Here is a 14,390-nt window from a genome sequence, read left to right on the forward strand (position 1 = left end):
TGTAACTTATCCTGGAGAACGTTCCAGGTGTGCTTGAAAAGGATGTGTATTCTGCAAAATTAACATGCAAAAATTGCTAGTATTACTGTACACCAACAATAGGCAAACAGAGAGCCATATCATGAATGAACTCCCATTCACAATTTCTACACAAAGACTGAAATACCTAGAAACACACCTAACAAGGGAAATTAAGGACCTCTTCAATGAGAACCACAAACCACTGCTCAAAGGAATCAGAGAGAACATAAAAAAATAGAAAACGTTCCATACTCATGGACAGGAAGAATCAATATCATAAAAATGGTCATACTGCCCAAAGTAATTTCTAGATTAAATGTTATTCCCATTAAACTACCATTGACAGACTTCACAGAAATAAAAAAAAAAAAAAACACTTTAAAATTCATGGGGAATCAAAAAGGAGCCCAAATAGCCAAGACAATCCTAAGCAAAAAGAACAAAACCAGAGACGGCATGCTACCTGACTTTAAAATATACTACAAGACTACAGTAACCAAAACCACATGGTGCTGGTACAAGGACAGACACACAGACCAATGTAACAGAATAAAGAACACAGAAATAAGACCACACACTTACAACCAACCAATCTTCGACAAACCTGACAAAAATTAGCAATGGGGAAAGGATTCCTTATTTAATAAATGATGCTGAAAGAACTGGCTAGCCATAGGCAGAAAATTGAAAATGGACCCTTCCTCACACGATATGCAAACTTAACTCAAGATGGATTAAAGACTTAAATGTAAAATCTGGAACTATAAAAACCCTAGAAGAAAAATCTAGATAATACCATTCAGGACATAGGCACGGGCAAAGATTTAATGATGAAAACACCAAAAGCAATCGCAACAAAAGCAAAAGCTGACAAATGGGATCTAAATAACTAAAGAGCTTCTGCACAGCAAAAGAAACTATCATCAGACTGAACAGATAGCCTACAGAATGGGAGAAATTTTATTTAATCTCTCCATCTAGCAAAGGTCTAATATCCAGAGTCTACAAGGAATGTAAGCAAATTTACAAGAAAAGAAAAAAATCATTAAAACGTGGTTAAAGGACATGAACAGACACTTCTCAAAGGAAGACATACATGCAGCCAACAAACATATGTAAAAATGCTGAACATCACTGATCATCAGAGAAATGCAAATAAAAACCACAATGAGATAGCGTGTCCAACAGTCAGAATGACTATTGTTAAAAAGTCAAAAAACAACAGATGCTGTCAAGGTTGTGGAGAAAAAGGAACACTTTTACACAGCTGGTGGGAGCGTAAAATAGTCCAACCATCGTGGAAGACAGTGTGGCGATTCCTCAAAAGACCTCCAGGGAGAAATACCATTTGACACATCAATCCCATTACTGGGTATATACCCAAAGGAATATAAATATTTCTATTATAAGATACATGTAATGTGTAAGTTCATTACAGCACTACTCAAAATAACAAAGATATGGAATCTACCTAAATGCCCATCCGTGATAGACTGGAGAAAGAAAAAGTGGTACATATACACCATGGGATACTATGCAGCCATAAAAAGGAATGAGATCATGTCCTTTACAAGGACATGGGTGGAGCTGGAAGCAATTATGCTCAGCAAACTAATGTAGGAACAGAAAACCAAACAACACATATTCTCACTTATAAGTGGGAGCTGAATGATGAGAACACATTTACACATGGAGGGAACAACACACACTGGGACCTGTCAGAATGGTGGGGGCAGGAGGAGCATCAGGAAGAATAGCTAATGGACACTGGGCTTAATACCTAGGTGATGAGGTGATCTGTGCAGCAAACCACCATGGCACACATTTACCTATGTAACAAACCTGCACATCCTGCATACATGAACTTAAAATAAAAGTTGAAGAGAAAAAATTAAAAAAGAAGAAAAGAATGTGTATTAAGTATAAGACCTGAAACTGTTCAACTCTTAAACAAAAGCATAGATAAAAACTTGCTGACCTTAACCTAGACAATGATTTTTTTTTGATATGTCACTAAAATCAAAGGCAACAAAAGCAAAAAGATACAAGTGGTATTACATCAAACTGGAGAGCCTCTACACGGCAGAGAAAACAATCAACAAAATAAAATACAGCCTATCGAAAGGGAGAAAATATTTATAAACCCTATATCTGTTACTGTGTTAGTATAAAAACATATAATAAATTCCTGCAACTCAATAGCACAAATCAAATAACACAATTTAAAAAATCATCAAAGGACTTGAATAGACACTTCTCCAATGAATACATACAAGTAGCCAACAAGTATATGAAAAGGTGTTCAACATCACTAAGCTGAGAAATGCAAATGGTGAGATGTCACTTCACAGTAGTTAGGATGGCTACTATGAAAAAAACAGGAGATAACAAGTTATGAAGAAAATGTTAAATAATTGGACCCCTTGTAGTCTGTTGGTGGGAATGTAAAATGGTGCAGCTGCTATGGAAAATAGTATGGAGATTCTGCAAAAGATTAAAAATAGACCTACTATATGACCCAGCAATTCCACTGCTGGGCATATACCCTGCAAAATAGAAATCAAAATCCTGAAGAGAAAAATTTGCACTCCCATGTTCATTACAACATCATTCATGGTAGCCAATATACAGAAACAATCCAAGTAGCCATTGACTGATGAATAGTAAAACAAATGTAGTATATACAAAATAGAATGTTATTCAAACTTCACAAAGGGGAATATCATGCTGTATACACAACATAGATAATCATAAAGGATACTATGCTAAGGGAATAAGACAGTTACAGAAAGATAAACACTGCACGATTCTTCTAGTATATCTGAAATATTAAAAATTAAAGAAGCAGAGAATAGAATGGTGATTCTGTGGGCCTAGTGGCATTAAAATGAGAAGTTGTTGTTTACCAGGTCTAAAATTTTTGTTATGCAGGAAAAATAATTCCTAGAGATTTGCTGTACAACCCAGTACCAGTAGTTACCAGTATTGTATTGTACAATTACAAATTTTTTGAATGGAAATTCTTATGTTAAGTGGACTTACCACAATAAAAATATATGGTACAAATATTGAACTCTGTGTAATAGATTTGTTCTGTGTAGATTTATGGGTTAGAAATTTCATAATATTTTAATGTGTATTGAAATTACGAGTATTTTGTTGATAATTGAAACCAATTTTTCTCTTCTTAGAGAAGTGAATTACAAATGTGGTAAAGGAAATGTGAAAATGAGCCTGGTGGTGTTGGGCTAAAATTATAGATGTTAATACGAACAAACATGTAGTTTATGTTCTCTATCTATCTATCTATCTATCTATCTATCATATGTAGATATTATGCACAGCTTCTATGTGTTTTTGTGTGTATGTGTGTAAAATTATCTATATTTTTACTTCTCTATCTATATATTGTTATATATAATCTTCTGTGTTTGCATTCTTGCTCCCTGAGAGGAGTAAGTAGAAGCATTGACACCTCAATTGCAATAAGCACATCTAGCACAAAGATCTTGGCTGCTTCCATTTAGTGTTATCTACTAAATGGAACGAGAGCTCCTTGGAGAAATGGCTAACTCTATGTTTAGTACAGAGAAAATACAAGATGAACCAGACATATATTTTTGTGCCATTAATTAAGGAAGTTTCAAAGACTGATAAGTACACACAAACAACACAGAAGACAGTTTGAATAGAATTTCCCTTACCAAATCAGGGACATATCTGTGTATTCATACTTAGATAAATGAATAAATAAGTACTGGAAACATCAAAGGTCATTTTTACAATATAATTGCAAGTAAATGTAGAATAAAATGTTGATTGATATGAAAAAAAATCACAGGTTGGCCACCACCATAAAGATATTTATTTCTGATGAAATCATCAAAAAATACTAGAATTATTGAGTGAAAGTATGGTGAGACTAGAGATACTTACATATTCTCACATTATATCTCCCTAAAAGTATTACTAATACAAAGGAAAACACAGTAACTTGGCAGTGGACAAATCTAGCAGATATCACCTTAGCCAAATGATCAAATTTAATATCAAGATTTAATGGTACAAGTAGCTATTCTTCACTTCCTGTTACGACGTGCCGAGAAAAACATAGTAACAATGGTGTGTTAATCCTTCTTAAACTATACAATCTCAAGTGAATTAATAGGAAACAAACCAGCAAAAAGCACAAACTGAAGGACACTCTACAAAATACTGGCCTTTACATTTTAAGTATGAAAGTAATAAAAAACAAATGTGCAACAACCAATCCACATCAAGAGAGACTAAAGAGACATTACAACTCAATGTGGTATGTGATAATATATCAGATCCTGGACCAGAAAAAAATAATATATTTATTTGGTTTTAAATGACATTAGTATGATAGATGGTAAAATTAAAATGGGGATTTTAGATTATCAGGGTAGTAGTACTTCTTCTTAAATTGCCAGAGAGTAAACATTTTAGACTTTCTGGGTCATGTGATCACTGCTGAAACCACTGAACTCTGTCCTTGTAAACAAAAACAGCTGTAGACAAGAGATAAACGAATAGGCTTGACATCGTTCCAATACAATCTTATTTGCAAAAACAGGCAGTTGTCCCACAGGATTTAGTTTACTAACACCTAAATTAGACAACAGTACTACATTAATGTTAGTGTACTCATTTTTAAAATTCTTATCCTGAGAGTGTGCACATCTTGGTTTTAAGATTATATATTAATGTTAAGAATATATGCACATATATATGTGTGAGTGTATTTCTGAAATATACATATATACATAACAAAACAGATGTACTCTGTATGTTTTAAAATGTAACGTATTAATAGAAAATTTTAGGTATAGTGACTAAATCGAACAAACAAGGGGATGATTGCCATTAATAAGATAGTTTACTATGTACAGTTCCTACAAGGAAGGGGCGCATGGAAGGTCAGATAAAAAAGCGCTAGGGTCTGCCAGAAGGCAGAGGAAGAGGAGAGAATTGTGGTCAAGAAACTCTGCTGTTGTTTCTATGGGAAGAAATTGGTGAGCTAATTTAAGCTGGTTTACAAGTGTCTAGTTTTAATAATTTCATGAGTACCTTGCACTGGTTGAAGTGGCCCAGAGATAAAAGACCAAAAAAGGAAGTGGTTAACTGTGTATCTTCTGTATTGATTGACTTGTATTTGAAAAGCACACTGTCAGATTAGTTATTTTCTTTCTCCAGGAAATGGCTAACCTTGGGATGAGCAGTCCCTCCAGGGTCAGCAAGGCCCCAGATCTCAATACATCAGAAAAGAGAAAATTAAAAATATATATGCTTAATACAAGTAGCCCTATGTTGCTTTGACATAATATTATGGAACATTTGAAATGACAATAGGGGAGAAATTTAGTGAAAAGAACGTACATTTCTCTGAACAATTCAGAAAAACGTTTTATTATAAGAGTAAAAATGAGAAACTCAAGACAAAGTATAAAGAGTCTTAGGCTGGTTCATAGATAAGATTACTGTTTATATGGCCTTAGCCAAGAAAATTGATCTAAATTTTTTGAAACCAAAGGAGGATTCAAGATGACTGACTAGAATATTTTATGCCTACCTCTTTCAGTTGGATGACCACAGTAGTGTATAGACAGTAACACTTCCTAGAGAAAATGCTGGAATTCAACATAGAAGTGACAGGGGGCACTAAAAACAGGAAAGGAGGAGGAGAGGCAGCCTCCCTGGCCAGGATTGGCAAGAGCCAGTGTTGACTCCCCAGTGCAGGGGAGGGATGAGTAAGAGACTGCCAGTGTCCCATGATCCCACCATAGAAGTGTGCAATCCTGGCCTCTTGAGAAATGCTTAACCTTCTCAACCCTGGAAACTAACAGAGAAAGTTGCCAGGAGACTGTGGGGACAGAATTGCTCCAGGGATGGAGCTCTTGCTGAGTCCCACACTCTTTCTGAGATCTAAGTTGATAGAAAGGTGCCATTTTCAAAACTAGCCTCCAGCAAACTGTATGCTTTTCTGAGACCCAGAGGCACCAGGACTAGACGTTCCAGAAACTCAGGCTGCCACTGCTGGGACTGGGCAGTGAGCTAGGACTACCCGTTTATCTGGGGCTAGGAAGTGCATGAGGCCTGGGTGGTAGTGGCCAGTGCCATAAAATGAGTATTGCACTACCAGGACGTAAAATGAAGTCATGAAGAGGGCATGAGTTGCCACTGGGACTTGATCATGAGCTGAGTGTGGGCTCCTGCAGTCTGGGCAGGAAATTGAGTCTCACTGGGACTCAGCTGTGAAGGGGAGAACATGCATTCTCCACACCATGGCCCAGGCTATGACTACCAACTGTAGCCCATCATCTCTGGGCATTATCCCCAACACAGAGGCTACCACCCTCACCCAGTGACTCTCTCTAGGGCATGAGAAATACCCTTACCCCCTGTCCACCATGGCTGGTGACTACTCTCAAAATTGGGGGCCCAAGCACAAGACTGTCCAGCTGAGTTTGCTCCCCATTCCAAGACAGATCACATAATCTAGAGACCTGAGTATTGCACAAGCCAAACCACCACCTTGAGCACATGAGCATTCCTCCAAGGGTCCTGAGATTGGGCCTAAACTTCAGGCTGCTACCACTTCACCTGGAAACTATCTGTTAAGAAACACCTGCAGGCCTGGAGACTTGCCCACCCAGCACATTGCAGCCAGTGTCAACATCAATGCACACCATGTGAGACCCAGAGAACTATCCTGCCATTGCTACTCCCATTCCCCATGCAACACCAGTTGCCCATAGGACTGAGAACTCACCCAACAATCTCGTCCACCACTGCCACTACAGGAATCCTAGCAAGCCATCTGGAGCTCCAAAACCCGACCCACTGGTAACTTCCAGCACAGGTGCCAGTGTGCACCACCCCGGGACACAAGATAGGCATGCTAAGCCCACCACTGTTTACACTGGGCCTGAAGACTGGCCCAACTGGCATTGTGTCCAACCCAGCACAATACCATCACAGCCTCCACAAATAGACATGCCCTAACCCACTGAGGAAATCACAGATACCACTAATGCTGTTTACAGCCAAATAGATCATAAAGAGACTGCACTACTGTATGCCCCCAAGAGCAAAGCCAAAGTAGCCAATCCAGCCAAAACCATAGATGCACCTTCAAAAAGTCCTCCTCATCAAAAGTAACTTTAAAAAAATAGAAAGGAGTGACTGTTACACCAGATGTACAGATGTCAATGGAAGGTCACAGAAAACATGAAAAAGCAAGAAAACATGGTATATTTAATAAACACAATAATGCTAGATTTTGATTAAAGCGATAGATTTTGATTAAAGAAATTTTTGAACCCCAAAGAAGTCAAAATATTAATTTTGAAGAAGTTCAGTGAGAGTCAAGAGAATTCTGAAAAAAACATGAAGAAATCAGAAGAACAATTTAGTATATGATAGTATATGAAAGAGAAATTTATAAAGAGATAGGTATTTTTTAAGACCCTAATAAAAATTTTGAAACTGAATAACTCATGGAAGAAAAGATAAAATACATTTAAAAGCTTCAAGAGGCCAGGCACGGTGGCTCATGCCTGCAATCCAGCACTTTGGGAGGCTGAGGCTGGCAGATCACCTGAGGTCGGGAGGTCGAGACCAGCCTGACCAACATGGAGAAACCCCATCTCTACTAAAAATACAAAATTAGTCGGGTGTGGTGGTGCATGCCTCTAATCCCAGCTACTCGGAAGGCTGAGGCAGGAGAATTATTTGAGCTCGGGAGGCAGAGGTTGCAGTGAGCCGAGATCACACCATTGCACTCCAGCCTGGGCAACAGGAGTGAAACTCTGCCTCAATAAATAAATAAAAATAAATAAATAAATAAATAAGTAAAAATAAAAGCTTCAAGAATAGACTAGATGAAGTAGAAAGAAGACTCATAGAACTTGAAGACAGGTATTATAAAACATTCCAGTCAGGCAAAATTTTTAAAAAGAATTAAAATGAATGGTCAAACCCTTGGTGACATTTAGGAAAACATAAAGTGACCAAGTTTATAAACTATTGGTATCCCTGAAGGCAAAAATCAAAGAAAGGATTAGAAAATCTACTAACAAAACAATAGATGAAAGCTTTTCATATCTAGCAAGAGATTAGAAATTCAGACACAGGAGTCTAAATGATCCTTAGGTGGATACAATGCAAAATTGTACACAGCACTTATAATCAAACTATCTAAAGTCATAGCTAAAGAGGAAATTCTAGTCCTCTATAGAGCAAGAGAATGACTCATTGAAGACAATATAGAGATGTACAGACATCAATGGAAGGACACAGAAAACATGTAAAAGCAAGAGAAAAGCGTCTAGTCCCCTATAAAGAAAATTTCAAAAAAATAGAAAAATAAGCAGCAAATTTCTAAGCAAAAACCTCATAGACCAAGAGAGAATAGGATACTATATCCAAAGTGTTGAAATAAAAAATAATTTCTCACTAAAAAATACGACACTTAAGAAAATTATCCTTCACAGATGAAGGATAAAGTCATTCCCACACAAACAAATACTGAGGGAATTAAGTACCACTAGATCAGCCCTAGAAAAAAATGCTGAAGGGAGTCCTAAGCCTGGATGTGAAAGGACAACATTTACCATTAAAAAAACACAGGAAAGTATAAAACTCATTGGCAAAACTGTCATACAAACGAGAAAAGATCCAAATCATACCACTGCCAAACTTCACCAATTCACAATGACAAACTATAAGAGAAAAATGAAACAAATAATAGATACGACAACCAGAAAGCAATGAATAATATAACAGAAATAAAGACTAACATATCAATAATAACCTTGAATGTAAACGGTTTAAATTATTTTCTTAAAAGATATAGATTGGATAAATGGATAAAAACAAACAAAATCTAACTACATGTTGGTTACAAGAAACTTTCCTTACCAGTAAAGACACATCTAGGATGAAAGTAATGAAATGGAAAAAGATTCCACATAAAAGAAAACCAAAAGCGAGCAGTGGTGGCTATACTCATATCAGATAAAAACAGACTTTAAGTCAAGAACAATAAGAAACAAATGATCATTATATAATAATAAAGAAATCGATCCATCAAGAGTATATAAAAATTCCAAATATATATGTACCAAACACTGTAGCACCCAGATTTATAAAGCAAATATTACTAGACCCAAGGAGAGAGATGGACTAAGTTATAATAATAGTGGTGGACTTTGACACCCCATTCTCAGCATTAGACGGATCATCTAGACAGAAAATCAACAAAGAAACATTAGATTTAAAGGGAATATTAGACCAAGTAGACCTGAAAGACATTTACACAGCATTCTATCCACCAACTGCAGAGCATACTTTTTTTTTTTTTTTTAACGGAGTTTTCGCTCTTCTCCCCTAGGCTGGAGTGCAATGGCGTGATCTTGGCTCACTGCAGTCTCTGCCTTCTAGGTTCAAGCGATTCTTTTGCCTGAGCCTCCCACGTAGCTGAGATTAAAAGCACCCGCTACCATATCCGGCTAATTTTTTTATTTTTAGTAGAGACAGAGTTTCACCATGTTGGCTAGGCTGGTTTCAAACTCCTGACTTCAGGCGATCCACCTGCCTCGGCCTCAAAAAGCACTGGGGTTACAGGCACGAGTGACCACGCCTGGCCCATACATTCTTTTATCAGCACACAGAACATTCTTTATGATAGACCATATGTGAGGTCACCAAAAGAGTATAAACAAGTGTTTTTTTTTTAAATGAAACATATCAAGTGTATTTTACGATCATCACGAAATCAAACTAGAAATCAATATCAAGAGAAACCCTGGTGACTATACAAATACATGAAAATTAAACCAGATGCTCCTAAATGACTGTTGGGTAGATAAAAACCTTAAGATGGAGATAAGGAAGTTTAAGATGGCTGACTAGAGATGACAGATGCAAGTTCTCCCTAGAAAGAATAACCTAAATTATGAATAGAAATTATGAATAGATAATCATACCTCTTTTTTTTGTTTTGTTTTGTTTTTCTTTTTTTTTTTTATTATACTTTAAGTTCTAGGGTACATGTGCATAACGTTTATATCATGTATAACTCCCCAATGCAATCCCTCCCTCCTCCCCCTCCCCATGATAGGCCCCAGTGTGTGATGTTCCCCTTCCCGAGTCCAAGTGATCTCATTGTTCAGTTCCCACCTATGAGTGAGAACATGCGGAGTTTGGTTTTCTCTTCTTGTGATAGTTTGCTAAGAATGATGGTTTCCAGCTGCATCCATGTCCCTACAAAGGACGCAAACTCATCCTTTTTGATGGCTGCATAGTATTCCATGGTGTATATGTGCCACATTTTCTTAATCCAGTCTGTCACAGATGGACATTTGGGTTGATTCCAAGTCTTTGCTATTGTGAATAGTGCCGCAAAACATACGTGTGCATGTGTCTTTGTAGTAGAGTAATTTATAATCCTTTGGGTATATACCCAGTAGTGGGATGGCTGGGTCATATGGTACATCTAGTTCTAGATCCTTGAGGAATCGCCATACTGTTTTCCATAATGGTTGAACTAGTTTACAATCCCACCAACAGTGTAAAAGTGTTCCTATTTCTCCACATCCTCTCCAACATCTATTGTTTCCTGACTTCTTAATGATTGCCATTCTAACTGGTGTGAGATGGTATCTCATTGTGGTTTTGATTTGCATTTCTCTGATGGCGAGTGATGACGAGCATTTTTTCATGTGTCTGTTGGCTGTATGGATGTCTTCTTTTGAGAAATGTCTGTTCATATCCTTTGCCCACTTTTTGATGGGGTTGTTTGTTTTTTCTTGTATATTTGTTTGAGTTCTTTGTAGATTCTGGATATTAGCCCTTTGTCAGATGAGTAGGTTGCAAAAATTTTCTCCATTCTGTAGGTTGCCTGTTCACTCTGATGGTAGTTTCTTTTGCTGTGCAAAAGCTCTTTAGTTTAATGAGATCCCATTGTCAATTTTGGCTTTTGCTGCCGTTGCTTTTGGTGTTTTAGACATGAAGTCCTTGCCCATGCCTATGTCCTGAATGGTACTACCTTTTTCTTCTAGGGTTTTTATGGTATTAGGTCTAACATTTAAGTCTCTAATCCATCTTGAATTAATCTTCGTATAAGGGGTAAGGAAAGGATCCAGTTTCAGCTTTCTACTTATGGCTAGCCAATTTTCCCAGCACCATTTATTAAATAGGGAATCCTTTCCCCATTTCTTGTTTCTCTCAGGTTTGTCAAAGATCAGATGGCTGTAGATGTGTGGTATTATTTCTGAGGACTCTGTTCTGTTCCACTGGTCTATTTCTCTGTTGTTATCATACCTCTAATGGAATATCACGGAGAGAATACTATAATTCAAAACATAATTATGAAAAAAAAAAAAAAAACTCTAAGCCACCAGGAAAAAAATAAAAAATAAAAAAACTTGAGGCCAATGCAGCTGACACTGGTTAGGAGTCCAGAGGAACTCAGTGTCAGAGAAAGGGTAAGTTGAAGTATTTTGACAGTCCTCATTCTTGCTGTGAACTGCCAAGATCCTTACAGTGGGAAATCTCTTTCCTCCCAAATCCTGAAAATAGCATGGACTGCAATTTGGAGACTCTTGAGGTCAGACCACTGGACTCTGGATTCACACTGGGTTATTTACCCTTTCCCCAGACACAAGCAGGCACTATGCTGTGCTACTGTGAAGGTGCATCTGTAAGGGAACTGTACCCTCTTCTGGAAACCACGGTCCTTGTGTATCCAAAACCCAGGAGTTCCTGCTCACATTCTCCAGTCCTGCTCAAAGGACTGCAGTGGCAGAGTGCTGGCTGGACCCAAAGAAGCTGCAGGGTCCCCAGTAATCTAGCCTTCAGGGTATGTTACTCCTAGGAGAAATAAGAGTACAGTACACCAAAAAGGCAACCCCTGAGAGAAAGGAAAACAAAGTGCATGCTTTCCAGAGCCCAAAAGCTTCCTGACTGGTGCTGTGAAAAGTGACTTCATTTTTAGCAGGGGCACAAAATTTGTACTTGGCTCTCCAAGCAAACAGTGGAATGAATCCCCTTTCACAGATGAGCAGCCTTAGTGTCATAACCAGGCCTAGAGGAGACCCTTCTTCCCCAGGCACACTGTTGAAACCACAAGCACTGCTGCTGTCCCAGGAAGCTGGGCAGATGTACTGTATGGCATCCTATCTGGGGCTGTGAGGGGCAACTGTGACCCCAATGGCAGTGTTGCCTCTAGGTCCAGGCTTGTGTGAACAGTGGGTTCCCACCTCTCTCTGTGCAGAGATGCAGTGCTGCTGCTACAGAGAGCAGGAGAACCCAAGAGCTGTGTTTGGAGCCATGGAGGCAGACTTCACACTACAGCCACTTCCAGCCACCAGAGTGGTTTAGTGTGGAGCTGCTGGGCTGATTTCTCCTGTGTTCGTGGGCTACTTTGCAGCTTAAAAGCAAACCGTAGTTTCTAACCTATATGAATATCCCAAATTCTACGACGAGTGTAAGGGGAAGGCTGATCCCTTTCCTTCCTGCCATGACTATGGCACTGGCACCTCTCCTACCTCCCCATACAGACACCTCAGTGATTGCTCATTGCTCAAGCATTTATGAGCTCAAGCTGAAGACTCCCTTGTCAACCCTGTCAAAGCTGTTGCTTGTGCCTGTCATTGGAAAGACTGAATGCAGGCTTTCTCGTTCTGGCATCACTCAGCTTTGACAATCCCCTCCATGATGGCGAATGAAACCCAGGCTCTTATTTGCTCCAGGGCCCAACTGACCACTGGGACATGGATGCACTTCTCAGGGCTTACAAAGGTCAAGCGTAAAGCATACCGCCTCCACTGAAGTTGGCTTTTACCTGCAAGTGCCACCTGCTGGACTGAAGGTCAACTTGCACATCCCATTACCACATCTGCTGACACCTGTGCACAGCACTTAGGAACAAGATGAGCTTCTTGCAACCTCTGCTACCATGATTGTTCATGTAATCCAAGCTACCCAAGAGGGCATGAGCTTGCTCACCATCCTGGTACACCACTATTAAAACTGGCATTTGAGAAAACTCCACACTAAAACTATTTATAACCATGAAAAACATCGTGTTTTTACCACTGAATGCACCCAGAAACAAAGCCAAACAGACTTGTTCAGCATACATCATAGTCGAATCCTCAAAATAAAACAACAACAACAGCCACACAACGACAAAAACAGGTCCTACCACAACAAAAGTAAATTTAAAAATAAGAAGTAACTGTCTATTCAGATGTGAATAAATCAGTGTAATAACAAGTGAGGGTAGATTTTCAAGATGGCTAACTGGGAACATCGAATGCCAGTTTTCCCCAGTAAGAAGACTACAGCTGCTGGAAAATGGACATGATCTGTATGAAAAACTGATGGAAGAGAGCCAGGACCTGTTGTAGTGCACATGGGCAGAAGCTGGAATACAGAAAAATAGAGCAGCAAGGGTTTGGCAGGAAATGACCCTTGAGGAACTTGGAACCCCACGAAAAGAACAGGTGGGAGTGCTTGTCTAATCTCATCATCCTTTCAACAATATGCTGAATGCCATACTTTTGGGAAGCCCCTCTGCCCTTGTGACCAAGGGGAATTCTGTCTTGGGTGACTTGGGAAATTCCCAGGGACACAAAACTGGATGGCCAGCTGGCACAAGTGTGCTTGCTCTTCCTTCAGGCCTTAAATGAGATGAAGGCCACCACACTGGTTGTGCACCCACAGTAGGCCACTTCCCTTCCTGGGATATCTCTGCTCCTGATTCACTACACCACCAGAATTCCCACAAACACACCCCACAACCTTCTCTGACTGGCCAGTCCCCAGAAAACTGTGGGACCCCTGACAATCTAACCTGGGGAGTGAGCAGCCCCTGAGAGAGGGGGAACAGGACCCATCTTAGTCCACCTTGGGACAAAGGAAGTATGGGCATGGTGTCAATTACTGAAGAGGCAGCACCAGCTGCCAGGAACCGTCACAGAGAGAAGGTCATCTTCCAATTCCCTGTCTACTGTTGTGGATGCAGCACAGGTTCTCCCCACTAGGGGCCAGCATGTATGCACCAGGAGAAAGCACTTTTCATACTTTTAATAGCAGCTTCATTCTTGTTGGAAGAGAGCCTCTGCTGCTTGGACTTGCAAGAGGGTGGGGCCCAACTCCCCCTCACTACACAGAGCTACAGCTTCCCAGCAACAGAGGCCAGACAAGCTGCAAAGTTGTCTGCTCAGGACTGGGGAAAGAGGCTCTGCCCTGAGCCCATTTTGGTGGCAGCTGCCACAGAAGCATGTCCTTCAGTCCACAGCCACACTGAAGCCAGGAATCAAAGGACAAAGTTTATATAA

Source organism: Trachypithecus francoisi, unplaced genomic scaffold (genome assembly GCF_009764315.1).
Source record: "Trachypithecus francoisi isolate TF-2019V2 unplaced genomic scaffold, Tfra_2.0 Lachesis_group6, whole genome shotgun sequence".
Taxonomy (NCBI): domain Eukaryota; kingdom Metazoa; phylum Chordata; class Mammalia; order Primates; family Cercopithecidae; genus Trachypithecus; species Trachypithecus francoisi.